The following is a 9079-nucleotide window of genomic DNA, read 5'->3' on the forward strand; positions in this document are numbered from 1 at the left end:
TCCATTAGTATTTACATGATGTATCTTTTTCTGTTTTCCACCTGTCATTAACTTTTGCTTGAGCTATTTCTCCTTTAAGTGGAAATTGTGATAGATTATCTTTTTGCTTTACCTATCTAAAAATCTCTTTCATCTGTTTATATTTATTACAATTAATAAAATTGTTTGGGTTTATTTCTAGCATCCATTTTTGTTCTTATTCTTATTTACTTAATTTCCCTTGACTTCTCTTTCTCCTTTCCTATCCTGCTGGATATTCTCAATTTGCCTTTGGTATCTACTGTCCATCCAACTCTGTGCTCAGGGGGTTAACTTCAATAGACTACCAAAGAAACACTTGCTCTTTGGCTTTTTTTTTGGGGGGGGTGGTACAGTATACTTTATTGATGGTACATGACAAGGTAGGGCTCCCCAAGCCCTTCCCCTTCCTCGGGGTCTAGAATGTAAATTGGAGGTCAGGAGATTCTCAGTGTGTTGGGGGATTAAGTTGGGGCAGGGACTCCCCAGCAGCTGAGGGCTTCTCTCTTCCTCTTGTTCTTGCTGGGGCTGGTGGTCCAGGAGGCTCTTACTCCTTGGAGGCCATGTGGACCATGAGGTCCACCACCCGGTTGCTGTAGCTGAATTCATTGTCATACCAGGAAACGAGCTTGACAAAGTGGTCATTGAGGGCAATGCCAGTCCCGGCGTCGAAGGTGGAAGAGTGGGTGTCACTGTTGAAGTCACAGGAGACAACCTGGTCCTCAGTGTAGCCCAGGATGCCCTTGAGGGGGCCCTCCAATGCCTGCTTCACTACCTTCTTGATGTCGTCATATTTGGCAGCTTTCTCCAGGCAGCAGGTCAGATCCACAACTGACACATTGGGGGTGGGGACACGGAAGGCCATGCCAGTGAGCTTCCCGTTCAGCTCAGGGATGACCTTGCCCACAGCCTTGGCGGCGCCAGTGGAAGCAGGGATGATGTTCTGGGCAGCCCCTCGGCCGTCATGCCACAGCTTCCCAGAGGGGCCGTCCACAGTCTTCTGGGTGGCAGTGATGGCATGGACGGTGGTCATGAGGCCCTCCACAATGCCGAAGTGGTCATGGATGACTTTGGCTAGAGGAGCCAAGCAGTTGGTGGTGCAGGAGGCATTGCTGACAATCTTGAGGGAGTTGTCATACTTCTCGTGGTTCACGCCCATCACAAACATGGGGGCATCAGCAGAAGGAGCAGAGTTGATGACCCTCTTGGCCCCGCCCTTCAAGTGAGCCCCAGCCTTCTCCATGGTGGTGAAGACCCCAGTGGACTCTACAACATACTCAGCACCAGCATCACCCCATTTGATGTTGGCAGGATCTCGCTCCTGGAAGATGGAGATGGACTTCCGTTGCTGACAAGTTTCCCGTTCTCAGCCTTGACTGTGCCGTGGAATTTGCTGTGGGGAGAATCATACTGGAACATGTACACCATGTAGCTGAGATCAATGAAGGGGTCATTGATGGCAACAATATCCACTTTGCCAGAGTTAAAAGCAGCCCTGGTGACCAGGCGCCCAATACAGCCAAATCCATTCACTCTGACCTTCACTGTCGTGTCTCGGGGACCCGGCTGGCATTGCACCAGAAGATGCGGCTGTCTGTCGAACGGGGAGGAGCAGAGAGCCCACTCTTTGGCTTTTGACTGGGGTGAAGCCCCAGTAGGATATTGGAGGACAGGATATTGGAGGAAAGTTGGGGTATTGGTTCCACCAGTTCCCTTTCTGCAGATCTGGGTTCCCCTAATGGGGAGCTCAGCTCATGTCAGGTGGCCATCCCTAACAGGTAACTCTTGCTGGTTACCAATAACTTTTCCTTCCCTTTGCCCGTTTAGATCTAGCAGAATTAAAGATACCCATTGTTGTAATGGATGGATCACATTTTTTTAAGGTTTTTTTTTTTTAAGATTTTATCTATTTATTCATGAGAGACAGACAGAGAGAGAGAGAGAGAGAGAGAGAGAGAGAGAGAGAGAGAAGAGGCAGAGACACAGGCAGAGGGAGAAGCAGGCTCCATGCAGGGAGCCTGATGTGGGACTGGATCCCGGGTCTCCAGGATCATACCCTGTGCCGAAGGTGGTGCTAAACCACTGAGCCACCTGGGCTGCCCTGGATCACATTTTCTTAAAGCCTTTTTAAGAAAAATGTGGAAGATAATACTAATTGCTCAGCTAAGTCCTACTCCATTAGGATTGGTTGGCATGGACTTTTTCTCAAATATATTATTTTCATGTTATTTTTTTCTGGATTTAGGCACCTATGGAAAAAAGTATTGACTACTTTATAGATGAATTGTTAAATAAAAATCAATAATGTTTATCTCTAATTTATTGTGGCTATCAAAGTATGCATCCAAACTTTCCCATAGTACAGTCCTATGGGCCAAACCTATGAGATATACAGAGGAGATTCAGGAAGGAATGGAATGTAACTCACCATCTGTCAATTAAACAACCAATGTTTATTGAACATTTATATGAAAAGCTTTGCACTAGGTATTGGGAAAGATGACAAAATGTTAAATGTTGAGAAAACACCTAAATTACCAGAACTCTTAGATGTATTGTCTTATTTAATCTTTCCACCAGTCTTATGCAGTAGAGATTATTGTTGCCTGACAGATGAGATAATGAGGCCCCAGTTCAAGCAACTTACCTGTGGTCTTATAACTACCCTGGGGTTGAGCCAGGCATTTGGCCCAGATCTCAGTCCCAAGACCAATGTACTTTGCTGTGTCCAGAAATATGATTTCAGTCCTCAAAGAGCTTTGTATCTGGGAGGAGATAAGATATAAACAGATGAACAGTGAATTCATAATACAAGCACTGTCACAAGTAGCTTTTGTGGGCTCACATGGGCTGAGAAGGCTTTGTGCAGAAGGATGGGACAGAGCAAGTGGAAGGGAGAGGAGTCTAGGCTGGATGAGTGGCAAGAGCATGGACCCAGGCAGATTTTAGTTCTGTTGGTGCTGTCAGGGACAAATAGGACACAGTGTCCAACTTCTCAGACATTCTTGTCTTGTTTTCATTATATTCATGCATTTTTCTCCCTTATTCCTTTTATTTGAAGCTGGGGAATGTTGAGGTAGAGAAATAGGGTATTGTTTGAAGTGGTGTTCTTTCTGTTCCCCTAGGCTGGATTTCCACCAAAGGGTTGGGAGAGGCCTGGAGTTACTAAGAGACCTCTAAGCAAAGGTGTGAAGGGCAACATGGAATCTGGGTACAGAGTATGTGAAGATCTGGTCACTCAACCAGCATTTCTAGAATGCCAAAAACATGTTATCTTGTGGTGAGCAGATTGCAGTAGGTTGAGGAGAGGTTAGGAGCAGGGCAGGTAATACATTTTGAAGTAGAGGGGGCAAGAGGGACAGAATGGAGGGGGCACTGGCTGGCAGGGGGAAGGACCCCCTCTGAGTCATCATCTCCTGTCCCTCCCTCACACAGTCCCAAGAAGGGAATCACTAGTGAGCTCTGGGCTGACACCCAGCCCCCAGTGTGGCAAATAGCAACCGCAGGAAGTAGAGCGCTGTGGTGAACACACAAGACAGTGAATCAGAAGAACTCTGCTCAATTCCCTTTTCCTCCAGGCTTGTTACACCCGCTTGGGTCAAATCACATCACTACCTTAGACTTGGAATTCCCACTTGAAGGGGAAGTGGTACACTCCTGACCGAGTTTCTGACCAGTGAAGGCACTCACATGCCTGTAGACCACAGGCAAAGGGCCTTGGTGGCACCTAGTTCCTCCTATTTCTCCCAACAGCAACCAGGGTGGGAATTGTGTGAGGTGAGGAGATGGGCACGAGAGTGAAGGCTACATGTCACATGCTTCTAAAATTCCAATTAACACAAAACACACACGTCCCAAGTAACACTTGACCATAGAAAAAACATTTTAAATACATTATTATTATTATTGTTTTAAGTAGGCTCCATGCCCAACGTGGGGCTTGAACTCAGACCCTGAGATTAAGAGTCACATGCTCTACTGACTGAGCCAGCCAGGTGCCCCTAAAATACATTTTAAAAAAGCTAAGACACTGCATCCAAGATTCACTACTCTGATATAACCACTAAAAACATTTTGGTGAATATCTTTGGAAAGTAAATCTTCCTTTTTTATTTATTTATTGTTTTAAAAAGATTGTATTTATTTATTTCAGAGAGAGCACGTGCACAAAAGTTGGGGGAGGAACAGAGAGATTGGGATAAGCAGACTCTGTGCTGAGCCCAGATCCTGATGTGAGGCTCAATCTCAAGATCCTGAAATCATGACCTGAGCCAAAATCAAGAGTCAGATGTTCAGCTGACCAAGTCACCCAGGTATATCCTCCTTTTCACAAAACATATTTTCTCAAATGTCTATGGGTAAAATATAACACACACATTGATTTAAATGCAAAAATATAAGAGTGGGCATCTTCCAGACGAGACTGTTTGTGTCTGATGAAAATGTGATGGAGAAGATATGAATGGATGAGTGTGTTTTATCTTCAGCATCACTTGGGAGGACTATTCATCTCTTTCTCTAACAAGTGTGTTCCAAGGTCAGCTGGTGGTAGTTCTGAGCTACTAGGGAAATTTTGGGCTTGAAAATGTGAATATAAAAAAAAATGTGAATGTAATAAACAGACTTTAAAAAAATATGTGTATATATATATGAATGGGATCCTAGGGGCACCTGGGTGGCTCAGTGTTTAAGCATCTGCCTTTGGCTTATCAACATAAGCCAAAGGGGATCGAGTTCCCTGTCAGGCTCCCCGGGGGGAAGCCTGCTTCTCTTTCTGCCTATGTCTCTGCCCCTCTATGTCTCTCATGAATAAAAAAAAAAAAAAAAAAAGAATGGATCCTATTACACACACTGCTTTGTAATCTGTTTTTTCCCTTGTTCTCTTTTTGTTGACCATATGTCCCCCTCTCTAAAACCTCCCTCAGTTTTTACTCTGCATCACTGGTTCTTGGGCAGGAAAGGGCTAGAAGAGAACCATTTGCATTTGGGCCCAACAGAAGCTCTGAAAGAAGCTGTCTTCCTTAGTGCCAGTGAGAAGAAAAGAAATAGTGGGAGACTAAGAAATACAGTTTCCTCCCTTACCCTCTGATAGCCTAGCCTGGGGGGTGGGGGAGGTGGGATTTGAGGTGGAGACAGAGGTTAATACAAAACCAAACAACAGGGCAAATGTGGGGGAGCTGGATGGCCTCCCTTCAATCAAAGATCCCCTCAGTTAGCTCTCGTTTGGAAGGAAGGAAGGCAAGCCAACAGAGTTGAATCTACCAATTCATAAGTCAAGTGTGACTGACAAATACATATTTCCTGAATGGTCCCCAAAGTATACTGCTTTGAAAAGGGTTGGTGTCACTCCAAAGAATCCATAATTGGCTGAGTATTCAGAAATTTAAGGTAATATATTTGGTCATTGCATCTTTCTGGGCTAACCCTGTATTTCAAAACTTCCTGCTCAGTCACATAAACAATATGGGCTGAACATGGAAACAAAGGAGGTGCCTCAAGGAAAATGAAGATGAAAAAGATCTATATTCCTCAAAGGGCTCATTGTCTAGTGTGAATATAGAAGAAATGCACAAATACCATCCACACAAAGCACAAGATAGTCACAGACTCTGAGCCAGACTGTTGGGTTTGAACCCTGGTCCACCACCATGCAAGTGACCTTATATAACACAGCCAGGCCCTCTAAGTACCTCAGGGCATAATGATAGAACCTGCCTCTGGGAGTATGGGAGGTTTAAAGGGTAAAAGCTCATAAGCCCTTGGCAAGGAGCAGTGTGCACTTAAGTGCTTACCACAGTTCCTGTACATGTGGGGCTAACCAGAAAGAAGAGACCAGACCAAGAAAACACTTCTTGAAAGAGGTAGGTCTTGATCTTTGGAAAGGTTCTGATGGCACAGATGGAAAGGGTAGGATTTCAGAAACACAAGGCTTGGAGTTTAAGCCATACAGAGAAGAGTCTGAGGAGAGTGACTAGAACATTTGCCTTAAGCTTTGTGTCAGACAGGTGTGAGTAGGAGTCGAGTCAGGAAATCAGGGCCTAACATGCTGGCCTGAAGAGGCTGTGCCCAGTTTGGTAGGAAATGAGGAAATACCAAAGGCTTTGAGCAGAGGATACCAGGTGCAGATGTTGTTGAGTAGGAGTTACTGGGCAGATGGGGTTGGATGGGGGAGGTGAGATGGATGTGGGGTCACAAGAGGCCAGTGTGGAAATCCAGGGCATTAATGGGGGTGGAGTGCAGGGTGATGTGGGAAGGATAATGGAGGGGCAGGGTCAGCTTCAAGGGCATGCAACCTTCACAGTCACATAGGACCATGCTCCAAGGGTCTGTGCTTGGTTTAAAGCTCTGCAGTCACTGTCTTGAAATTCTTGATAGATTTTGAACAAAGAGCTCTACAGCTTTTGAATTTAGTCTCAAAAGTTATGTAACCAGTCTTGAGGGAGGGACAAATAGGATGGACAGAATGCTTGCATATGGGGTGAAGCAGAGAAGAGAAGTCATTGAAAGAGTTTTGGGGAATTTTGGTGAACATATGAGGGGTAAGGAGTGAGAGGCATTGTGGAGAGAACACTGTGTGATGTACCAGCCATCACGGAGAGATGTCTGAAAACTTGGTAGAAATTTGGTCTCAGAGCTCAGCAAACAACTTTAAGATATAGTTATTTACTTGTAAATCATATCCTCTTATTAACCTTTTCTACAGACACTAGAGGATTGTTCCACTTTATTTTAATGAGATACATATTTTAATTAAAAAATGAAATTGACAGACGTATTCACTGAATAATGATATATGAAGTGTTAGAAATGTGTGTAGGGTTAAAAAAAGGTCAAGAATCCCTATAGAGGGATCCCTGGGTGGCGCAGCGGTTTGGTGCCTGCCTTTGGCCCAGGGCGCGATCCTGGAGACCCGGGATCGAATCCCACATCAGGCTCCCGGTGCATGGAGCCTGCTTTTCCCTCTGCCTGTGTCTCTGCCTCTCTCTCTCTCTGTGACTATCATAAATAAATAAAAATTTAAAAAATTAAAAAAAAAAAAAAAGAATCCCTATAGACCAGAAGCGGGGACCTTGGTTCTCTTTTCCATCTTGCAAGATGGCAGGCGAAAAAGCTGAGAAGCCAGATACTAAGGAGAAGAAACCTGAAGCCAAGAAGGCTGATGCTGGTGACAAGGCAAAAAAGGGTAACCTCAAGGCTAAAACACCAAACAAGGGGAAGCCCCACTGCAGCTGAAACCCTGTCCTAGTCAGGGGAATTGGCAGATATTCCTGATCGGCTATGTATTCCAGAAAAGCCATGCACAAGAGGAAGTATTTGGCAGCTAACTTCAGGGTTGAAAAGAAAAAGAAGGAGAAGTTTCTTGCTACTGTTACAAAACCGGTTGGTGGTGACAAGGATGGTGGCACCTGAGTGGTTAAACTTTGCAAAATGCCTAGGTATTATCCTACCGAAGATGTGCCTTGAAAGCTGTTGAGCCATGGCAAAAAACCTTTCAGTCAGCATGTGAGAAAGCTGCAAGCTAGCATCACTCCTGGGACCATTTTGATTATCCTCCCTGGGCGTTATAGAGGCAAGAGGGTAGTTTTCCTGAAGCAACTGAGCAGTGGCTTGCTACTTGTGACTGGACCACTGGCTCTCAACTGAGTTCCTCTGCGTAGAACACACCAGAAATTTGTCATTACCACTTCCACCAAAATTGATATCAGCAGTGTGAAAATCCCCATACATTTCACTGACGCTTATTTCAAGAAGAAGAAGCTGCCGAAACCCAAACACCAGGAAGGGGAGATCTTTGACACAGAGAAGGAGAAATATGAGATTACAGAGCAACCCAAGTTTAATCAGAAAGCTGTGGACTTGCAAATTCTGCCAAAAATCAAAGTTGTTCCTCAGCTTCAGGGCTACCTCCACTCTGTGTTTTCTCTCACAAATAGAGTTTACCCTCACAAATTGGTGTTCTAAATTTCTTACAAAGAACCTAATTAAACAACTGATCCATTAAAAAAAAAAAAAAAAAAGGTCAAGAACCTTATCTGGAAGACTATTGCTATGGGCTAAATTGTGTTCCTCTCCAACATTTATGTGTTGAAGTCCTGATCCCCCAGTACCTCAGAATGTACTGAAGTCAGGGCCTTTACAGAGGCAACTGAGTTAAAATGAGGTCAACAGGGTGGGACCTAATCCAGTAACACTGGTGTCCTCCTAAGAAGAGATTAGGACGCAGAAAAACACAGAGAAGGAAACATGTAAGAACAAGGGAGAAGATGACCATGTCTAAGCCAAGGAAAGAAGGAGGCCTGAGGAGAACTATCACTGCCAATATCTCATTCTCAGACCCCATCCTCCAAGGCTGTGAGAAAATAAATTTCTCTTGTTTCAGCCACATAGTCTGTAGTACCTTGTTACAGCAGCCCTGGCAAACATAGCCATCTTCCTTGAGAAGAACAAGAAGAGGTATTTATATCCTTGGAGACGAGCAAGAAGTGGCCAGGGAGGTGATGGGAACAGGGAGCAGTCACAAAAGCAAAGGGTATCTTAGGGATGAGGAGTGGTTGCTAGTTGTCAATGAGGATGCAGGTCTTACAGAAAGGTGCTGGATTTTAGTGTAAGGAAGTCACTAATGCCTTTGAGGGAACGATACCATTTGTGCAGCAGGGGAAAACCAGGTATAGTGGGGTTGAGGGAGTGTGACATGATAGTCTACAGGTAGAGTATCCTTTTTTTTCCAAGAAGTTTCAGTATGAAAGGCAGGAGATGAGATAAGACAGTAGGTTGAAGGGAAAACAGAATCAAAGGAAGGATTTATTCAGGTGAGAGTTAGGGAGCCCTGGGCAAGCATGGCTATAGAAACCCCAGAAAGAAGGACCCAGTAGAGCATGTTGTGCCCAATTTACAACTGAGTTAGAAGGAAACTCACAAGGACCAGGGGAAGGGCATACAAACCCCAGTTGAACAGTTAACCCATAACACTGGTTTGCTACAATATCTGTAGGAGGGAGAAGGAAGGGACCTCTATGCCACCCCTAATACTGGCAGAGGGGACACAGAGCTATTTCCAGCT

General features: G+C 44.8%; 2 pseudogenes; one reads left to right on the plus strand and one right to left on the minus strand.

Annotated features, from left to right (window-relative positions):
* Positions 1 to 378: 378 nt before the first annotated feature.
* On the minus strand, positions 379 to 6333 carry LOC125755871 (glyceraldehyde-3-phosphate dehydrogenase-like; annotated as a pseudogene).
* Positions 6334 to 7077: 744 nt separating this feature from the next.
* On the plus strand, positions 7078 to 8124 carry LOC112670077 (60S ribosomal protein L6-like; annotated as a pseudogene).
* The last annotated feature ends 955 nt before the right edge of the window (positions 8125 to 9079 follow it).

The sequence above is a fragment of the Canis lupus genome, chromosome 10, assembly GCF_003254725.2.
Source record: "Canis lupus dingo isolate Sandy chromosome 10, ASM325472v2, whole genome shotgun sequence".
Classification (NCBI taxonomy): Eukaryota; Metazoa; Chordata; class Mammalia; order Carnivora; family Canidae; genus Canis; species Canis lupus.